The following is a 20,966-nucleotide window of genomic DNA, read 5'->3' on the forward strand; positions in this document are numbered from 1 at the left end:
ACTGACGCTCCAGCCTTCTCTCCTCCTCTCCCTCCTCCCCCGAGGCCCTAGAGCAGCTCCACGTTTACAAATGTGTTCTACATCTGAGCGTGTGTGCGATCACGCTTGTTCTGTGTGTGTGTCTATCTTTGGATCTGTCTTCCATGTAGGAGAAAACATGCAGCCTCGTCTAAGCTCATCTGGTTCAGCCCTCCACCCTTTACGCTGTGCCCCCCTTTGTCTAGAAGCCCATTCGCATCTCATCGATGGCTCTCTTGCCTCAGAATATTGTCACCCTGTTGTCTGCCTCTTGGGTTTTATTTGCTTCTGGCTGACACATGGCGTCCAGCTGCTTCTTCCCCACCTGCTCCTGTGTTGTGCCACACCCCCATTTCCCACCATGTTTTCCTGCAGTCACTCAACCTCTCTGTGCTCATCTCTGGAACAGCCTTACCTCTTCCTGCAACTTATTTCCTCACAAACGGCTCCATTCTACACCCTCCTTTATTTCCAGCTCTTTCTATTTCATCTCCCCTCTCCATTCTCCTTGGCTTTTGTAAGACTGGACCAGAGGTGGTGATAAAAGTGCCCCAGGATGACTCAAAGAGCAAGTGCACCTTTCGCTGTGTCATCCCTCTCCCGGGACCATTTCCAGGGAGGCCTCTCTGGGGTCCACCGTTCCTTTATATCTGAGTTGGGATTCTTTTCCAGGCACCCATGGAAGTTTCCGCATTCTTTCTACTCTTCCTGATGTCCCCCTCAACAGCTTCCCCTCGTGTCTGGCATCCAATTCCAGCTTAGGATCTGCGGCGTCTTCTATTTTTCACACATGAAAAATCATCCAGGATTCTTTTTCAGAGCTAAGACCTTGGTCAAACATGCATAACTGATGCACACAACAGTAATATTTGACAAAGGAAAAAACCACACACGCTTCGTGAAGATTAAAGGACATTTCATCTTTATTGTATTTCCCCAAGGGAAGAGTGGCCCTGTCCTCTTTGAACACACAAAACATGGGCGCTCTTACAAAACACATACCCTTTATAAAATGGCAAACCAACCTGTCAGTGCAAGTCGATGTTCACAGTTCAACAACAAAGGCTAAAACATCAAATAAAAATGTATATTCCCAACAATTTGAGTATTCTTACATAGCTATAATATATAAGTAGAATGGATAAAAAGAACTTATTGTAAGAGTAAAAACATTTATGAATGTGTAAGTTATAATCTGAATAATGAAAATATAAAGAACAGCATGTTTTCAAATCTACAACCATCTCAAAACATTGCAAATAAATATCGTAAACATTTTATGACCAACTTATTCAAAATAATTCAATATAACTTATGATTTATATTAACTATATTTACACTAACTCTATTATGATCCCACGTGTCTAAGTTTACATATTAAAAACAGTCATCAAATCTGGCAAACCAAATATACGTGAGCATATGACCGCAACGTGAATTTTGGTGAGACTACAGGTGCCTCAGGAAAGAAGGGACCCAGCAAGGCCTGATTTCCCTTCATTCCTTCATGGACTCCCAGGTGTGCCCCCACACCGAGGAGTGGGGTAGTTTTATTAGGCTTGTTCTGGAAGAATCTGGGTTCTTCTAGGTTTGGGAAACTCCTCGCTCTTCCTTGCTCCAGCTGGCTTCAGTGTTGGTTTAGACTTCCTGATGAACATTCCCATCTCCCTGGGCACAGCGATCTGGAAGGCAGAGAGAAATGATGTCAAGAGGCAATGCTCCAGGAGGAAGGTGATCGACAGGCTAAGTCAGTCCCAACAAGGGTTTGGAACCACTTACAGATCCTAATTCACCTCTAGCCCTTCATCCAGTCTTGGGGATTGAAAGCAGGCTTCGTGCTTGCCAGGGAGGTACTCTATCCCTTGAGCTATGACTCCAGCCCTTTATTTTATTGTTTTAAGCTAGGTTCTCCTTAGCTTTGCCTAAGCTGGCCTCCGACTCCTGACGTCCTGTCTCTATCTCCCAGTTAGCTGGATTACAGGTATACACAACCATGCCCAGCTCTGAAGCATCACCAAGAATTGTGATGACTCTTGGGCTTTTCTTTCCATGACTCCAACAATCACTTAAGCCCTGAGGTCAGGCCCAACAGTCTTCTGTAGAGCAGAACATGAGGTGATTCTGCTCAAGGAAGGAAGAAAAAAGCGATGTCAGACACAGTTCCCTAGGTGTGAACTCACAATGCGACTGTGGACTAAACTCAGACCGTGGTCCTCTCCACTTACTGAAAATGTGAACCTCTAACCGTGCGACAGCATTCCTGACGTCAGGATGTCATGAACCAGGACACCAGAACCCGAATCCCAAACCAAACTCCCCATGTTTCATCCTCGCGTGAACTGGGCTAGCTGTGCTCTACAAAAATCAAACCTTTGCTCAATGCTCTGCTCACATCCATCACTGTTAAGGTGTGGCTTGTGTGCAGCCACCGCAAGCTGCGCACAGTTCCGACCAACGTTCTTGACCATAAACTTGAGGGGAAAGGGAGAAGAGGGGAACTTGGTCCAACAGTGGTAGGGTAAGGAAAACAAGAAATTTCAAAGAGAATTCTGGCCATAGGAAATTTGTTTCAAGTCAAATTAGGACTAAACTAGTTAGTGGCCATCTGTCATTGATAATATTCAGACCTCCCACATTTTCTTCTTCCTTCCTTCCTTCCGTCCTTCCTTTCTCCCTCCCTCCCTCTGTCCTCCCCCTTCCTTCCTCCCATTTTCCTTCCTTCCTTCCTTCCTTCCTTCCTTCCCTCCATTCCTCCATTCTTCCTTCCTTCCTTCCCTCCATTTCTCCATTCTTCCTTCCTTCCCTCCTTCCTTCCTTCCTTCCTTCCCTCCTTCCCTTTCTTTCTTTTTTTTTATGGCACTTGGGTTTGAACTCAGGGCCTTGACTTGCTGGACAGGTGCTCTACTATACTTGAGCCATGGCTGCAGTCCTATTTTGCTTTAGTTATTTTCCTATGGGGTCTTGTTTTGTACCCATGCCTGCCTAGATCCTGACCCTCCTATTTTTACTTCCCACATCACTGTGTTATCAGTGAGTCCCCAGAGTTGGTACCGCATGGGACCCTAGGTCAAGACTGAATTAAGAAGTGACGGCAAAAGCTCGGATGATGGGCATATGGAGGTTACAGCTAGCGGATACTCGCGGCTGACAGAAATCAGCACTTGCTCACAGCTGCCATTCGGACCCAATGGCTTTGGGTTAAAGGATTTCTACCTCATCCGAGCCCTAGCGACACTTGGGTGTCTCTGAGGCCTGGCTATATGGCCGGCCCCTGGCCCCCAGCACGTCTCTCAGGGTCACTTCTCTCTGGTTGTCATTTCTATGGCTGTGCAGTGACCGGGAGTGTCTTACAGCCTGGGATGGTTGGGCTGCTTTATGGTGTGGCACCAGGTGTGGCACGGAGTGGTCAGGCAAGGGGGTTTCAGGATTTCCTAAGCAGACATCAAATCGCCCTGGGCACACTACAAGGACACAGACACACCTTTACTGAAGCCGATGATGGAACAGAGTTCTAAGGCAGGTGGGTGCGGTCTCGCCCCCACACCCAGAGGTCCGGGTTATAGGCCTGGATCTGTAAAGAAAAACAGCTTCATGAACAGTGCTGCTCCCCAGGGAGACCTCTCCCCATGTCCGGCCTCCACTTCTTTCTAGTTCCCAAACCCATTCCTTCCTTCGCTCTCCAATCCAGAGCCTTCCCCCCAAGTCCTTCGCAGCCCGGACCCTCACCTCTTCACACTCCTCTCGGGACACCCGCATCCTCCAGCCCATGGATCGCATCATCTGGTACCGTAACTTGTGGAACAGAGGGTGCTGGAAGTAGTTCTTTCCGTAAAGAAAGTAAAATATGTCTTGCTTAGGAGCCTGGTTGTCCTCTTCCATGTCATTGGCCAGATATCTGGGGAAAGAAATCAGAGCCCTCGTCAGAGGGACAGCCAGGGAGCACCTGCACCTGCAGTCAAGTGCCAGGAAGAAGAGCAGGCTGACCCTCTCAGCCCAGGGACACATCACCCCTGCTCTGTACAAAGAGGACTGTAGAGCCCACTGTGGGACAGAGGTCTCCCAAGGGGCCTCTCACACTGTGATGATGGAGAAAAGCCCATCTGGAGATCCTGAGGCTGTCCCCTGCCACTATCATGCCCTGCAGCTGGCATCATGGCTCCCCATCTCCCTCCTCACTCCCTTTGCTCTACTTGGGCTGTGTGCACACCTGTGTCCCCACTACAGAGTAATGACCCATGGGTGTGGCCTAACCCTGTCCATTTCTCCATTTATCCCTGCCCAATCAAGTGGTTGATGGAGAATTTGGCTCATGAGATGTGTTAATTCCACCACCTTTTCTCAGACCTCTCTTTCCATCCACCCATGTGCCCTGGTGCAGAGGTTGCTGGGCCAAAGGTTTTCTTGAATGAATGAATGAATGAGGGAACAAGTGAGTGAATGAATGAAGGGAAGATTCAAGCCAAATGCCATTACTGATTACTTCATTGATACAACACAACAATAAAAACACTTTTAAAATGAACAGAACTTAGCTGAGTGCTTCAAGAATGGTGGCCTGTGCCCATGGAGCTTTAGCCTATCGGGCCTCAGCAGCTGCTGGGAAAGAAGAGCTCTCCTGTCGCCAGCACACAGCAGTTAAAGGCAAGTACATATAGCTTGGCTCTCACTCCACCGACTTTCAGGACATGATGCTTAGAAACCACAACCAAGCAGGTGGGCGTGGTGGCATATGTCTGTAATCCCAGCTACATGGGCAATGGGGAAATCAGAGGATCATGGTTTGAGGCCAACCCCAACAAAAAAGTTAGCAAGATCCCATGTCACAAAACAAGCTGGGCATAGTGGTATATGTCTATAATCCAAGCTAGGCAGAAGGCAGAGGTAGGAGAAGGATGGTAGGGGGCAAAAAGTGTGAGGCCCTACCTGCAAAACAGACCACAGCACAAAGTGTTGGTAGAGTGTTTACCTAGGAAATACAAGGCCCCAAGTTCAAACACTAGTACTGCCAAAACAAACCAAAAATCCGAATAAAAAATAACCTCCCACCACGCAAGCAGGATTTCTGCCTGAAGTGGGGGGCTTTGGCTCATACACCTCTATTGCCTGCAGTTTAAACTGGCTAGACAACGAGCAGAAACCTAGTCATTTTGAAGACAAGTAATTAGACTCCTATCACTTGGTAATAAATAATGGAGCCATGACAGGTGACTGCAATTTTTTTTCTTTTTGGTGGGACCAGAGTTTGAACTCAGGGCTTCACCCTTAGAAAGTAGGCACTCTAGAGCTAAGGCATGCCTCCAGTTCATTTTTGCTCCGGTTATGTTTGAGATGGGGTCTTGCAAACTGTTTGCCGGGCTGCCTTTGAACCACGATCCTCCCATGTCAGCCTCGTAAGTAGGTAGGATTGCAGGCATGGACACCAGTGCCTGGCTCAAATTTGCTATTTGGTAAAGACAACAGATCCAAATACTGCTTTATCTACTTTAATCTCTGCTCATAAAAATGCTTCTGAGCCTGGTGCCAGTGGCTTACACCTGCAATCCTAGCTACTTGGGAGGCTGAGACTGGGAGGATCACAGTTCAGGCCAACTTGGGCAAAAGTTATTGAGACCCCCATCTCAATGGAAAAAGCTGTGTGTGGTGGCACACACATCTCATCCCAGCTATGGCAGAAAGCATAAAATAGACAGATTACGGTCCAGGCCAGCCTAGGCAAAACCAATAATCTATCTGCAAAATAACCAGACTATCTCCAAAAAGGGCTGTGTAGAATGCCTGCCTAGCAAGTGTAAACCTCTGAGTTCAAATCCCAGTACCACCAGCAGCAGCAGCAGCAATATATATGTATAAAAAAGTAATTTTTGGTACAGGTGCTGTTTAAGTGCAGCAGAAGTCTAAGAAAAATGGACTCAGTGGAGAGAAGCAAACAAGCAGCAGCCTCCACACGGTGCCTCACAGGGTGGTGACACGAGACGCTGTGACCAGTAAGTTCTCCTAGCTGGACTCCTGCTTGTGTTCTGACTTCTTGGGGCAATCAGTAATTCCCACTGCTTGACAACAGAGCAGGCAGGGCTAGCAAGAGCTTTGGAAGCTTCCTCATGCTTGAGGAACTTACATTTTAAAGCCTCTAGGGCCCAGGGCTCCAATTAAACAGATGCTGTTTTGGAACAAAACAATTATTCGCAGTCACATATACAAGGCTGTCAAGGTGGCGAAAGTTTTAAAGACAGGAACAACACATTTAGGCCTGGCGGAGTGGCTCAAGTGGCAGAGCGCCTGCCTAGTGAGCGTGAGGCCCTGAGTCAAACCCCAATACCACAAACAAACAACCAAACAAACCAAAACAAAACAAAGCCAGCGTCTTTAGATATGATTTTTAACCAAGACACAGATGACATAAAGGAACAATGTCCCACAGGTCTGTGCATTATGGATAAAATGCACTCTGTCAGATACCATACCATACCTTCATAGACGTGTTATACAATGAAATAAATGAAGTAAAAAGATCCAGGTAGCGAGTTGTGAATACCAGTGCAAACAGAAGCTGGCTTTTCCCGGAAATACCTGAACAAACAGAAAGAAAGCATGAGAAAAGTCCTGGAGAGCGACACGGGAAGTGTGTGTGGGGCAAGGGCTGGCGTCGGAGGCCCGGGTCTAGGACAACTGTGAGTAACCAAGAGTACTTCCAGTTTTTCTTTCCTTTAGCATCCCAGTGTGCACTACTCTTGAAGGCCCTGCCAGCTTTTGTCTTCCTGTGATAGGTGAGTCTAGGAAAGTGACTTCATTGTACCACCAGCACACCAGGACGGGTGTCCTCCAAGGAGCACTGCGCTTCTCATTCTGTCACCTCAGGCAGGAGTACATTTCTTTCAACAGCTGGGCTATTATTAGCATTGTAACTGTCTTTACCTCTGGATCTTTCCATTTTAAAATACGGTCTCCATGGCTAGGGGCATATGACGCAGTAGAAGCATGCTTGCCTAGCATGCTGAGGCCGTGGGTTCAATCCCCAGTGCCATCACAACAAACCAGAGCCCAAACCCAGTTTCTCCATGGTGACAAATCTTTGGAGGGTGGAGTTGGAAGCTACTCTGATTAAGGGGACAAGGAATCAGCTGAGGAGACTGGTTTAGGTCTCCAAGCAGGAGCCTCTCGTCCCCTGGAATAATGACACAACAGTGCACACCTACTTGGTAGGAGGTGGAGATGAGGAGGATCAAAGTTTGAGGTGAGCCTCGACAAAAAAGTTTGAAAGACTCCCATCTCAACCAACAAGCTGGGTGTGGTGGCATGCACCTGTGACTCCAGCAATGGAGGAAGCACAGGTAGGAGGGCTGTGTCCTAGGCTGGCCCTGGGCAAAAACGAGACCCTATCCAAAAGAATAACAAAAACAAAGGGCTGGTGGAGTGGCTCAAATGGCAGAGCGCCTGTCTAGCAAGCAAGAGGCCCTGAGTTCAAACCCCACTATAGCAAACAACAACAACAAAGTTACAAATAAAAAAAAATTAAACTCCATCTTTTAGATTCATCATACATCATTTTGGTTTTTGTTTTGAGGCAGGATCTCTCTCTCTCTCTCTCTCCCAGGCTGGTCTTGAACTTTATATCCTCCTGCCTCAGCCTCCTGGGTGCTGAGATCAAGGTGTGCACCACCATGCCCAGCACCATTATGCATTTTAGTAAGCATGTATTTAACAGAAGAGTCACTACAACCAAGTGACATTCATAACACCCCGGGACATAAAATAAATCACATTGTTTTTCAATGACACTTCATAGTTTGCTGAAACTAAGAACCTGGATGCAAGAATGTTATTTTCTAAGTATGAGTAATTACAGTTCCAGCTTATTCACAGTAACATCTAAAGAGAAACCAAGAAAAGTTGACTCTTTCCAAACCCATCAACAGAAACCAATTTCAAGAGCCAAAGGAAGAGATTCAGGCAGCACATGTGCTGTTAAGTCTTTTCCTCAGCAACGAGGACTTTTTTCCACGAGAGATCGGTGTTCAAAGGAGAAGCCATGAAGCTGATGGTAAAAACTAGACCCGAGATGGGAAAAGAAACTGGAAGCAGACAACTCACACTGGATGTTTGTTGAAGCCTTCAAAGATAAGTTTCCAGTCTGCTTGCTGTACGGTTCCACCTAATGTTTCAAACTTATAGGATACAAGCTGAGCACCTATACTCTTAGTTACTGTGGGGTCTAAGACTGGAAGGAATGCAGTTCAAGGCCAGTCCAGGCAAATAGTTTGTGAAACTCCCTCTCCAAGAAAACCATAGCAAAATGGACTGGACGTGTGGCTCAAGTGGTAGAGTGCCTGCCTTGCAAGTGTGAAGCATTGAGTTCAAATCCCACTTCTACCAAAAACCTTACAGGATACAGATGGGCAAATTTTTCCATAAAGGGTTGATTCTTTAAAAAAAAAAAAAAAAAGGAGGAGGGGGGGTTGGAGGTACAGCTCAAGTGGTAGCATTTGCCTGTTTAGCAAGTGTGTAGTCCTGAGTTCAAATCCCAGTACTACCAAAAAAAAAAAAAAAAGGAAAGAAAAATTATAAAAAGGGTTTATTCTAAAGCAGCTTTGGAAACCAGGCAGAGTACTTCTGTCCTCATTTTCAGCATTCCTGTACTAAACACCAAGGACAATAATATAGCTCTAATCACTCCTCTTTGAGATTCACCTCACCTGTCACCTCCTCTGGGACATCCTCCCTTGTGCTGTTGATTCATCCAGCTGCTGCCCTCGTTTTTCTTACAGACTTAAAAAGACACACTATGATTGGGTTCCTGCCTCCTCTCTCCCCAAACCTCCACTCACCACAAAGCTGAGATAGGCAGGGGTCGTGCCTTATTCCGTTTTGTATTCCTTATGTGGGACCCTGGGCCTGACACACAGCAGGCTCCACAAGATACTTGCTGAATGAATGGACACATGGAGAAAAGAAAAAGGCAGTCACCTTTTCGTGTCACTGGGCAAATTTTCATTGTGTGGTATTTGGGGAATACACTTCTAAAGCATTTCCAAGTCCAGCTGTGTCTTTCGCCTGAACAGTTAATGTGCTCTGTCCCAATTCACTACCAGCTAGAGCATGGAGAGCTCCCTGGGTGAGCACAGGGTAGAGAGGAGGACAGACAGCACTGGCACCATGGTGCAGAATCCAGGCAGGGACCAGCATGCTGGGAATCCCCAGATGCTTACATGATTCTACACTGTGCTCCCTGGCTTGGATCCTGATTGGCAATTAGCAGCCTTTCCCTTTGCACTGTAGAAATGTCAGTCTCCACAGGAAGGCAGGAATCCCAGCTGAGGATGTGAGGGGCCCAGGAATCACCTCGGGGGATGCTGTGGAGTGTTTGCTAGTAACTGCTTGTTGGGCAAATGCTCTACCACTTGAGCCTTACCTCTAGCCCTATCTCCATTTTAATTTATTGATTTGCTGTGCCAGGATTGAACCCAGGGCTCATGCATACTAGGCAAGTGCTCTACCACTGAGCCACACCCGAGCCAACACCAACAACCTGGTTTTAGAACAACATACACCAAAGCTCTCAGGTAACAAGCACTCACAGAATATGCACTGTAAGCACTTCAGACACTGATGTCCTAGTACCAAGTGCACCAAACATCCATAGTAAGTAGCATCACTTGTCAAATGGAAGTCACTCATTAAACTTAACATCTCTCCTGTCTTTACTCACAAAGCTGAGCTACTATATACTTCAGTGTAGCTACTTTAAAGTCTGATGTAGTTAAAAGTTGCATTTTTAGATCAGGGACATAGTAGCTCATCCCAACTACTAGGGAGGTAGAGACTGAAAGGACTGTGCTTTGAGACTAGCCTGGGCAAAAAGTGAGACTCATCTCAACAAAGGATCAGGCATGGTGGTGCACGCCTGTAGGATTCTTGGAGACCCTTTCTGGAACACAGCTAAAGCAAAAAGGGCTGGAGGCACGGCTAGAGCGGTACCGCCCCCTAAGTACTGCTCATCCCAAAAGTGATTAGGTCTTTTTCAACACCCCTGCCACTTCCAAGTGTAACTTCCCAAGCTTTTCAAAAGCCCCTTCTCTATGTGTTTGTGTATAGGTACTGTATACATTTACCCCTCAAAGCATGGCTCATGGTGGCTTTAAGCGTGCTTTTTGAAGCTATGTCTCAGATTCATCATTCCCTGCTATGAGTATGTCTCACTCTAGCTCAGTTCTTTGCGTTGTTTACAATTTTTGTTATAAATCTTGCACAAACATCTTTGTACCTATAGATGGTGTTTTGCACTTACTTAGGTACAATGAACATTTTATACTTTTATGTCATTTGTTCACATATGACAATTTCTATAGCCCAGATTCCTTAAAACTACTGGTACAATAAACATGAACACTGTCACCTAGCACGGCCAAACCTGTCCTAGGGAGGCAGCGACCAGGCCATTAACACCTGCAGGGAACGCCCTTTTCCTCAGCGTAACACTTCCACTTTCTCCACCTAGTGGGTAGATAATGGTGTGTGCTGCCATTTGCACACCCAAGTTCAGAACTAGTGAGGCCGGGGATTTCTGCATGCCAATTGGTCTTATTTTCTGTGAACTGCCAACTTGGTCAATTTTGATGGTTCTTAACCTACTGTCACCTATACTACAGATTATTTCTCTTGGTTTCTTGTCTTTGATTATATTTTGAAATAACAAGTTAACTTAGAGGCATGTGTCACCTTGTCTCTTCCTCAGTCTGCCCGGTCCTACCCAGGACCATGGTACGAATACACATTCAGGTCACCTGTGTCCATCGGCAAACTTTTATTCTTTTCTGCGGAGTTCTTTACACTCCTTGTTGGGAAGCCAGAGGCATCTCTGGCATCTTTTTTGTTGCTTCACACCCATACTATTTATTGCCCATCTGGTTTGACATCCACATATCCACATTTTTATCTTTTCATACGTGTGTCTTACCATCTCATCTGAACTGCTGGTGCCTTTTTTTCCCCCCTTCAACGCTGGGGATTGAACCTCCAGCCTGCTAAGCAAGCAGTCTACTGCAGCTTCCAGAGCAAAAACTTTGATTGTTGCCAGCGGTTGCTGTGAATTGCCTGGGTGCCTTGCACACAGCAGGTGGTTAATAAATGCTTCAGAGCAATGATCACTCCAGAGACTAGCACTCAATAACAGCACCAAGAGGGAGTTGGGAATATGATGCAAAAGCTTCCCGAAGTACTCAGTGTCAGCAATAAAAGGAGGTATTTTCCACTTACTTAAAAATATAAACCCAAATATGTGATATGCAGAGACACTGTTTGGGAGGTTGACAAGTTTGTAGCCTGCATAACAACATCTAGGAGGGAAGGAGAGAGACCAGGCAGGGGAGGAGGGCTGGGGGTCATGGCTCTCGGGACTCCCCTGTCACTCAAACTCTGTAGATAGAGCACTTAACCGCCTACAGGGAAACAGAGATAGAAGCCCCTTCATCTAAACGCCATGCTTGTTCTCCCAGGTTATCTAGGCAGCGTTTAGGACAGAAAGAGAGCGATGATTTGAGCATACCGAGGATCAGACTGCCATGATAGTTCAGAAATATGACACTCACCCTTCATTTTGGGGAGCCCTCTGTAATGACCATGGCAGATGCAGTCATAAAAGAATGCAGATTCAAACAAGATCAACTCACTGTCCCACTTTTTTAAAAACAGATCCTTAATAGGAGCTGTTCTGGAATGAGATTGCAGGAAACTGAATCCCAGCTTCCTCCCAAGCCCACCCTGTCCTTCACCCTTAGGAAAAAGGGCCTGTGGTTTGGAGGCTGCAGGCCTGTTCAAAAGTGCCAAAATCCTAAAATAAGCCCCATCCCAGTATTTTTGAGGTGAGAAACACAAGCTGGTTCTATATTGTCTCCTATTCCTGTTATATGAGAAATTCTATCAAGTTCTTATTCTTTCAACAACTTTTATAATTTAGGATGGAAAAGCAACACAGTTAGTGAAGCCCAGCACTTAATTCTGAAGCAATGATCTTGGTGATTTCTGACAAAGATCTTGGAGATTTCATTTTTTAAGAGGCTGGTTTCGAAAAGTCACACCAGAAGGAAATCCACCGGCCAGAAATACTTGGGAACACACACTATCTTCCTTTGTGGCATTAGGGTTTGAACTCAGGACCTCACTCTTGCTAGGCAGGCATTCTACCACCGGAGCCATCCCCCCCAGCCCTTTTTTGTGATGGGTTTTTTTTTTCAAGATAGGGTCTCCAGAATTACTTGCCTGGGGCTGGCTTTTAACCACAATCCTACTGATCTCTGCCTCCTGAGTAGCTGGCATTACAGGTGTAAGCCACCAATGCCCGGCCCTTTGTTGGCATTGTAGCTGAAGTACTTTCCATTTTCCTTAATGCTCTCAACCTCCCAAATGAAAACAATGAATATGTAAAAAACAAAACAGCAGACCCTCTCCTTGCAACTCACCATCCTCTTAAGAATTAGGAATTCTCCCCAACATTTTAGTGTGGATACAAATTAACTACCTGCCAGAAAAGGAGATTCTAGGACCCACACTCATACAAAGATTTTGAAGTAAAACTAAAGATTGAAAGTAACATCTTAGTACAAGAACAAAAAGACCTAATCCACTAGCATCAAACATTTAAACTAACTCCTTAGGCCAAAGCAGACAGATTTAGTCAAAATCCTTAACTGTGAATTACTGATTGTGTTTCTACCCTGGCTCTGTCACTACGATTACCTTCTGAGATTCCTCTCTCTCAGAACAGGGACAATGGCAACTACCCCTACGTTGTTTTAAGGATGTCTCGAGTAAGTCATGGAAAGCACTTAGTTGACTACTCAATACACAGAAAGTGCTTAAAGTTAGCTATCACAATTGCTTGGCTGTCACTGGAAATCATGCAACTGAGCCTTTCAGTGTACGTCACCTCCATGTAACACACACTGGCTTCAGTACATAGTACATGGACTTTGTAACATCTATGTTGAGTGCTCAAAGTTCTTTTTTTGGTTTTCCTTACTTCCTGGATCTCAGCTATGTTCCTGGGAGACAGGTGAGGCCTGCAGACAGCAGAATCAAAGACACAGTGTTACTTTAGAAGTGAAGATTTTTATAAATCAACCAGATAAATGGAATCTGCCACCCAGGTCCTTTAGGATTCCCATCCTTCGCTGCCTGAAAAAATTAAGTTCTGGAGTTCTTCAAAGTTATAAGTTTAAGGAAGGCTTTGCATTTGACGAAACTATTTAAAATGTGCCTTCCTTAATGAAATATACAACTCCATTATCTGGGAGAGGTTTGTTGCACTGGCTCCCAGCAAGACTTGCATGAAATGAGCATGTCCTGTGCGGAGGGACCAGGCCAACTCACTGGTGACGTGGAGCCAGGAACCGCGTGGGACCACATGGGACCTCAAGGGTACCCAGAGCCGCAGATTTAGCAGAACCCGTTATTAGATAGATGAAGGCCCTCGAAGTTTAAGAAATCATTTGCCTCTCAAAGCAGCACGAACTGCGTCAACAAACTCAAAGACCCAAGCCCCCCCAGCCCTGCGGATGGCGGGTGCGATCCGGGATTCTAGGGCTTGGGTGACCTGACCCGAACCCCCTACAAACCAGCACTATCCTACAGCCCCGTCCTTGCAGGGGCAGGGTGGGCAGCAAGATGACCTCTATCCCCGGCCCTCCCAGGCCCCCATCTCCCCGCTGCCACGTCAGGTCACGGTCCTGTCTTCCTCCCCTCTCCAGTCCCATTGATCCGAGGGTCTCCAACCTGGGTTCCGCCCGGAGAATCCCCCGGATGAGGGACACGCCCACCGGACCCCCATTCCAAAGTTTTCAGACAGAAGTTTCCAAAAGTGAACGGGCAACACAAAGGCTACATAAAAACTGCCCACGGTCTCTCCACGCCCTAAGGCTGACTGGCTCAGTGCAGTTGTTGAAAGGGAACTAATCCCAGCTCTTGATTTCCTCTTAGGATTCAAAACCAGCCTTGTCTTTTAAACAAATGCATAGAATTCTTTAATCCACGAGGCACCATGCACAACCATGAAAGCTTACCCACGGCTGGAGACCGCATTCGGTTCCCGCAGCTCCGCACGTGGAAACGGCTGCAATCGCGCGCGTCTCCAGCGGCCCTTAGCGTCTGTCTTCACACCGCGGTGGGGCGGGCGGAGAGGCTGTGACACCGGGGCCTGTCCTGCTCACAGGACAAACATATCCGCTGGTATTTAAGGATCCCTAACCATCAATAAAAGCAAATCCACTTCGTCTCCCATTTCCCGGGAAGGCATTACAGGCCAAAGGCCGCCTCGGGGAGCGAGGCCGGGCTTGGGCCGCTGCCCTCCGCATTCACAGCAGTTGCCGGGGCGCATCGCTAGGCCCCGGGCGGTCGCGTTCTCCTGCCTCGGGTGCCCGTGGTGGAAGAGCCCCCGGCGCGGGTCGCCCGCCATGCAGGAGCCGCCTGCAAAACCACCCAGGCGCAGAGTGGGGAGAAAGGCCAAGCCGCCGTCCCACAATGCTTTTCTACGAGCGGAAGAACCCACTGTCTGAGGGGCGCGGGGAGGGCGGACTGTACCATCGCCTCCGCACTCTCGCTTGCCGCTGTGTGGCCGGAGGCGGAAGCGCTCAGCTAGATAGTAAGGCGCGCAAGGCTCGCGGAGTCCCCTTCGCGGTTGTGTAACCAGCGATTTCTGCAGAGGAGTCTTTTTTTTAAAAAAACAAAAATCTGTGTGACTCTCCAACACTTCTCCTCCTAGGGTCAATAGCATATGGTCAGTGTTGATAGTGGGAGCAGGTCAAACGACCTCAGACTCAGTGTTTTGGGACTTTCTCCAGTAGAGAAGAGTAAGGTCATTCATTAAAAAAAAAAAAAAGAAGAAGAAGAAAAAAGAAAGCAAAAAATGAGATCTGTTAAAATTATTCCAGGAATTGGGCGAGAAGGGATAAAGGAGAAAGATGGAGCGGATGAATTCAATTATGGTATATTGTAAGAAGTTTTGCAAATGTCACAATGTACCCCCAAGTACAAAAATAATTAAAAAATAAAAATACTTAATAAAAAATTATTGAAAACTTACAATGCTCCAGGCTGTGTCCTAAATGCCCAGGAGTCGGTGTAAATTACCGGTCTTACCTTCTGGTTTGACAAAACTAGCAAATGGATAGTGTAATTTCACACAGCTGTTAATACGCAAGAAGAATCCAAAAGAGGGTAACACGGTGGAGCAGCATTGTCCAATAGAAACACTGCACTTGATCATAACCAAAGGCTGAAAAGCATTCGTCCAATAGAAATACACTGAGGACCAGGATTGTAATTTGCTACATTATAAAACATACAAACGGGTTAAAGTGGTTTTAGTAATAACCCAACCAACATATGCTGCATATTATTCTAACATGTAACCAACATAAAGTTATTGATAAGATGCTTTGCATTTTTAAATTCCTTCTAAACCTTTGATGAACATCTTATACTCCCAGCATATTTCAATTCAGACTAAGCTCATTTCAAGTGCTTGGTAGCAGATGGGGGCTAGTGAAAGAAAGTGTGGAGGTGAACTTTGAGTGAAGTGTGTGCAGATGTTCATGCAAGATCTGCAGACAGCAAGCTGTGGTCAGTTGGCTGAAGCGGAGAGAGGAGTGTGGTGATAACATGCATTAAGGGGACAGAAGCACTTCATGTAGAGTGGCAAGGATTTCAGACTTTATGCTGAAATTTTAGAGTTAATTATGGACACAGAGATAATGCTGATGTTGTTGTTGCCTTTTTTTCTGATAACCACAATTCTTTGAAGACAGGAAAGGTAGTAAGACAAGCTGCATAGTAACAACAAGATCTACTTGTCCCTATGAATCCTGTGAGAGTCTCATCCAAGACCAGAGTCATGGCACCTTTGTTTCTTCGAAACATACTGTTGTTTGAAAAAGAAAAAGAGAGTGAGAAAGAAAGAAAAGGAAAAAAAAATCTCTCAACTCATGTTGCATACGTTAAGTACTTACAACTTCTTACATGTCACTCATCCCTCAACAGGTGGTTTGAAAAAATGGGACTACATGAAATTTAAAAGCTTCTGCACAACAAAATAAATGGCCACCAGATTAAAGAGGCTGTCCACAGAAAGGGAGAAAATCTTTTCCAGCTATACATCTGACAACGGATTAATAACCAGAATATACAGGAAGCTCAAAAAAATAAACTTTTATCAATGTCACATTGTACCCCTAGTACAACAATAATTAAAAAGAACGAAAAAGAAATTATAGGCCCACAGTCTGGTGGATGTTATGCAAGAACTAGTCTGGAGGATAAGAACATAAACTTGGGGCAATGACTGTATAGAAGAAATAAAGGTGTAATGATCAAAAGAAGGTAAATAACTCCAGACCTGCTTTAGGAGGTCACGGTAACATCTAGGACAAGAGAAAGGTTGGATATGGAAAACACCCCTTGCCACAGGACTGTCATCAGGGATTCTAACAAGCTTTATAGTCTTGCCTTCTTGCTAGAGAAAGTCAGGGTGAGGAAAAGTCCTTGGGCTGCTGCAGCCAGCAGGTCTAGGTTGACATCTACCTCTGACACTTGCTGCCTGGGCCAATGACAACCACACTGAGCCCGAATTTCCCCATTTACAGGAAATATATATAATCATGTACTACAGAGGTTAGCTTAAAGAATGAAGAAAGCTGTGTGGAGTCGTCCAGAGCTGTGCCCAGTGCATAGTGACATTGTAAGTGACACAAATGAGCTAGAGTCTCGCTTGCTGCACTCTGAGCATGGAACCTTCTTGGATGAAGTTCTTAAGGAAGGCAGAGGGGATGCAACTGCTCTTTCAATGACTTTTGATTTTTGCTCCTTATTTTGCGCTGTACTCTTTTCTTCTCTATTTTTCTTCCCTAAACTTGGACAGTACAAGAGTAGAGGTAAAGCATTTGTTCCCATCTGAGATTAGTGCTGGGCTCAGGAAATCAATTCTAATTCTGCATTTTCCTGTCTGCCTCAACTCACATATTCAGTAATTCAGTCCAGCTGAGGAGAAAGGACATGAGAGGAAGGCAGGGGACGTCTTGCCTGGTGTTAGTCTTTCCATACTGTCTTAGTCATTATTACCATCATGCCTTTTTAATGCCCCTCAGACCAAAAGAATCATATGAATAATGTGTAAAAAGTACATAGAGGAAAACTTTCTCTTTACTGAGAGCATTTGATTTTAAAATATGGAGACTCCTCAAAAAACTAAAAATAGAACTGCCATATGATCCAGCAATATCACTCCTAGGATTACACCTGAAGGAATGTGAGTCAGGACACAGAAGAGACACTTGCACACCGACGTTTATCACAGCACTGTTCGCAATAGCCAAGCTGTGGAAATAGCCCAGATGCCCCACCACTGATGAATGGAGTATATATATAAGAAAATTTTATATATATAAAAAATATATGTTTATATATAAAATCTTTATGTATATAATATCTATATATACTTCTATATCTCTATATTATATATAAAATATATTTTTCTTTTATATATTATATATAAATTATATATAAAATTATATATATTTTATGTTATGTATGAGTTTTATTTATATGTGAGTTTTATTCAGCCATAAGGAAGAATGAAACCATATGGTTTGATGGTAAATGGATGCAATTGGAGGACATGATGTTAAGTAAGTCAGACTTAGAAAGACAAATGTTGCATGTTTTCTCTCATATGTGGGAGACAGACACAATACAAATATAATCAATATTATGAAAAACAGGATATGCTAATGTTGGGTCTGGAGACCTAAGGCAGATGAGTAAGCATCCCATCCCCCATGGAGAGCACTATGATTCCTGCATCCTGAGGAGTTAAAGGCCTCATTCCTGCACCCTGAGAAGAAGTTATAAATCTGCATTCCTGCACTCTGAGCACAAGATACAGGGTCTCATAAATCTGCCATGGGGCTGATAAACAAAATGCTCTCAAGGTTGTTACCCCCTCTCCCCCCAATAAGGGGCAAACAGACCAGCTCATTTCAGAAAGCCCACATGCAAATACATGGCCAATAGAAAAAAACCCACCTAACTCAGAGCTGAGATGCCTATAAAAGCCCCCACCCTCACCCGTGCAGTGAGCTACCAGTTTCCGGGCTCCACTGCACTGCTGTAGCTGTAGCCTTTCCTTTCTCTCTAATAAATCCTACCTCATACACCAGCTTTGGCTCACAAGCTGCCTCACGAGCCAGTTCTGTGGCCTATGAAGGCAAGGACCCTCGACGCCAGCACGTAACACTAAGGAGAGGACTAATGGGAAAAAGAAGGTAAAAGAAGGAAGATAAGAAGTGAATATGGTGGATGTACTTTCTATGCAAGAATGAATATAGAGTTTTAAACCTGTTGAAATCACCATAAGAAGGGGACTAAGATAGAAAGGAGAAAAATAGAGCTGGGTGCTGGTGGCTCATGCCTATAATCCTGGCTGTTCAGGGGCAGAGATCAGGAGGATCACAGTTCTGAGGCACGCTGGTAACAAGGAAGGCTCAGTAGGTCCTGTCTGGAGCTTGATACCAGTGGGAAGGGGGGAGGATATAAGAAAAAGGTGAAAGAGGCTGAATATAGTGGAAATATTAACTACTCATATATGAAAATTGAAAAATGAGACCTGTTGAAATTATTCTAGGAATGGGGGGAGGAAGAGATAAAGGAGAATGTCACAATGTACCCCCAGTATGACAATAATAAAAATAGGTCACATATTTTTGAGTGTAAAAATATGAAAATACTGAAGAATTGCTGCTTACTCAAGAACTATAGTGCACACACAATACTCCCAAGGTAGAAACAAAGTATTTAGAAGCAGCAATTATGTAATTCAAGCAGAAGAAAAAAGCTAATTATCCTAAAGCCCTGAGTACTTTGTAAACAATTTTTAAAATTCATTTATTCACATGTGCACATTGTTTGGGTCATTTCTCCCCCCGACCCCCCACACCCCTCACTTCCAGGCAGAACCTGTTCTGCCCTTATCACTAATTTTGTTGAAGAGAAGACATAAGCATAATAAGAAAGACAAAGCGTTTTTGCTAGTTGAGTTAAGCACAGCTATACAGAGAGATTCCTAGCATTGCTTCCATGTACAAATGTGTTACAACCCAAGTTGATTCATCTCTAACTGATCTTTACACTGGTTCCTGATCCCCTTCTCATGTTGACTTCTGTCGCTTTCAGGTTTCTGTATTAGTTCCTCTGGAGTGGGGACATCAAAGCTTTCATGTTTTGGGTTTTCTACCTATCTCCATACCTCCTGTATGTGCTCTCTCCTTGTCATGTGATCCACGTCCAACCACATTGCTGTATTTGCCCTAGATCTACAGTCTGAATAACGAGGGAGAACATACGATTTTTGGTCTTCTGAGCCTGGATAACCTCACTCAGAAAGATGTTCTCCAGTTCTATCCATTTACTTGCGAATGATCAGATTTCATTTTCCATGGCTAAGTAAAATTCCACTGTGTATAAATACCACATTTTCTTAATCCATTTGTTAGTAGTGGGGCATCTTGGCTGTTTCCATAACTTGGCTATTGTGAATAGCACTGCAATAAACATGGGTGTGCAGGTGCCTCTGGAGTAACCTGTGTTGCATTCCTTTGGGTATATCCCCAGGAGTGGTATTGCTGGACCATATGGCAGATCTATGTTTAGATTTTTAAGAAGCTTCCAAATTTTTTTCCAGAGTGGTTGCACCAGCTTGCATTCCCACCAGCAGTGTATGAGAGTTCTTTTCCCCACATCCTCACCAACACCTGTTCTTGGTGGTGTTTTTGATAATGGCTATTCTAACAGGGGTGAGGTGGAATCTTAGTGTGGTTTTGATTTGCATTTCCTTTATGCTAGAGATGGTGAACATTTTTTCATGTGTTTTTTGGCCATTTCAGTTTCTTCTTTTGAGAAAGTTCTGTTTTTTCACCATTAAGTATGATGTTGACTGTAGGTTTGTCATATATAGCCTTTACAATGTTGAGGTACTTTCCTTCTAATCCTAGTTTTCTTAGAGCTTTTATCATGAAGTGGTGTTGGAGCTTTTCAAAGGCTTTTACTGCATCTATTGAGATATCAAGTGGTTTTTGTTTTTGCTTCTATTAGTGCACTGTATTATATTTATAGATTTGCATATGTTGAACCACCCCTGCATTCCTGGGATGAAGCCTACTTGGTCGTGGTGAATGATCTTTTTGATGTGTTGTTGGATTCATTTGCCATTATTTTATTGGATTTTTGCATCAATGTTCATTAAGGAAATTGGCTTATAGTTCTCCTTTTTGGAGGTGTCTTTGGTTTTGGGATGAGAGTAGAGTAATATTGGTTTCATAAAATGAGTCAGGCAGTGTTCCTTCCCTTTTTATTTCATGGAACAGTTTAAGGAGTGTTGGTATCAGTTCTTCTTTAAAGGTCTGATAGAATTCAGCAGAGAATCTATCAGGTCCTGGACTTTTCTTTTTTGGGAGACTCTTGATTGCTGCTTCAATTTCATTTTGTGTTATAGATCTATTCAGGTGATTAATGTCCTCTTGGTTCAGTTTTGTATGATCATAAGTATCTAGAAATCTGTCCGTTTTTTCAAGATTTTCAAATTTATTAGAATATAGGTTCTCAAATTAGTCTCTGATGATTTCCTAGATTTCCATGGTGTTTGTTGTTATCTCCCCTTTTGCATTTCTGATTTTACTGATTTGGGTTTTTTTTGTCTCCTCATTTTAGTCAGGTTTGCCAAGGGTCTGATAATCTTATTTATTTTTTCAAAGAACCAGCTTTTTTTGTTTCATTGATTCTTTGTATGTTTTTTTTTGTTGTTGTTTCTGTTTCATTGATTTCAGCCCTTATTTGCTTGTTCTTATTTTTCCAGGAGTTGGAGATGTAGCATTAGGTCATTGATTTGAGATCTTTCTGACCTTTTAATATAT

General features: G+C 44.5%; 1 long non-coding RNA gene and 1 pseudogene across 3 annotated transcripts; one reads left to right on the forward strand and one right to left on the reverse strand.

Moving 5' to 3' along the window:
• Positions 1–917: 917 nt before the first annotated feature.
• LOC141424153 (uncharacterized) lies at positions 918–14,515 on the reverse strand. 3 transcript variants are annotated; one of them, XR_012449067.1, is made up of 3 exons: positions 14,070–14,515; positions 3,745–6,585; positions 918–3,589 (listed from the first exon to the last, which is right to left on the reverse strand). It is a non-coding gene; the product is annotated as an uncharacterized lncRNA (long non-coding RNA). The 3 variants fall into 3 exon arrangements; XR_012449068.1 differs by lacking the exon at positions 14,070–14,515 and having other exon boundaries at positions 918–3,583; positions 3,745–14,063; XR_012449066.1 differs by lacking the exon at positions 14,070–14,515 and having other exon boundaries at positions 3,745–14,063.
• Positions 14,516–14,526: 11 nt separating this feature from the next.
• The window catches only part of LOC141424296 (serine palmitoyltransferase small subunit A pseudogene), a 55,880-nt pseudogene continuing 49,440 nt past the window's right edge, over positions 14,527–20,966 (forward strand).

The sequence above is a fragment of the Castor canadensis genome, chromosome 6, assembly GCF_047511655.1.
Source record: "Castor canadensis chromosome 6, mCasCan1.hap1v2, whole genome shotgun sequence".
Classification (NCBI taxonomy): domain Eukaryota; kingdom Metazoa; phylum Chordata; class Mammalia; order Rodentia; family Castoridae; genus Castor; species Castor canadensis.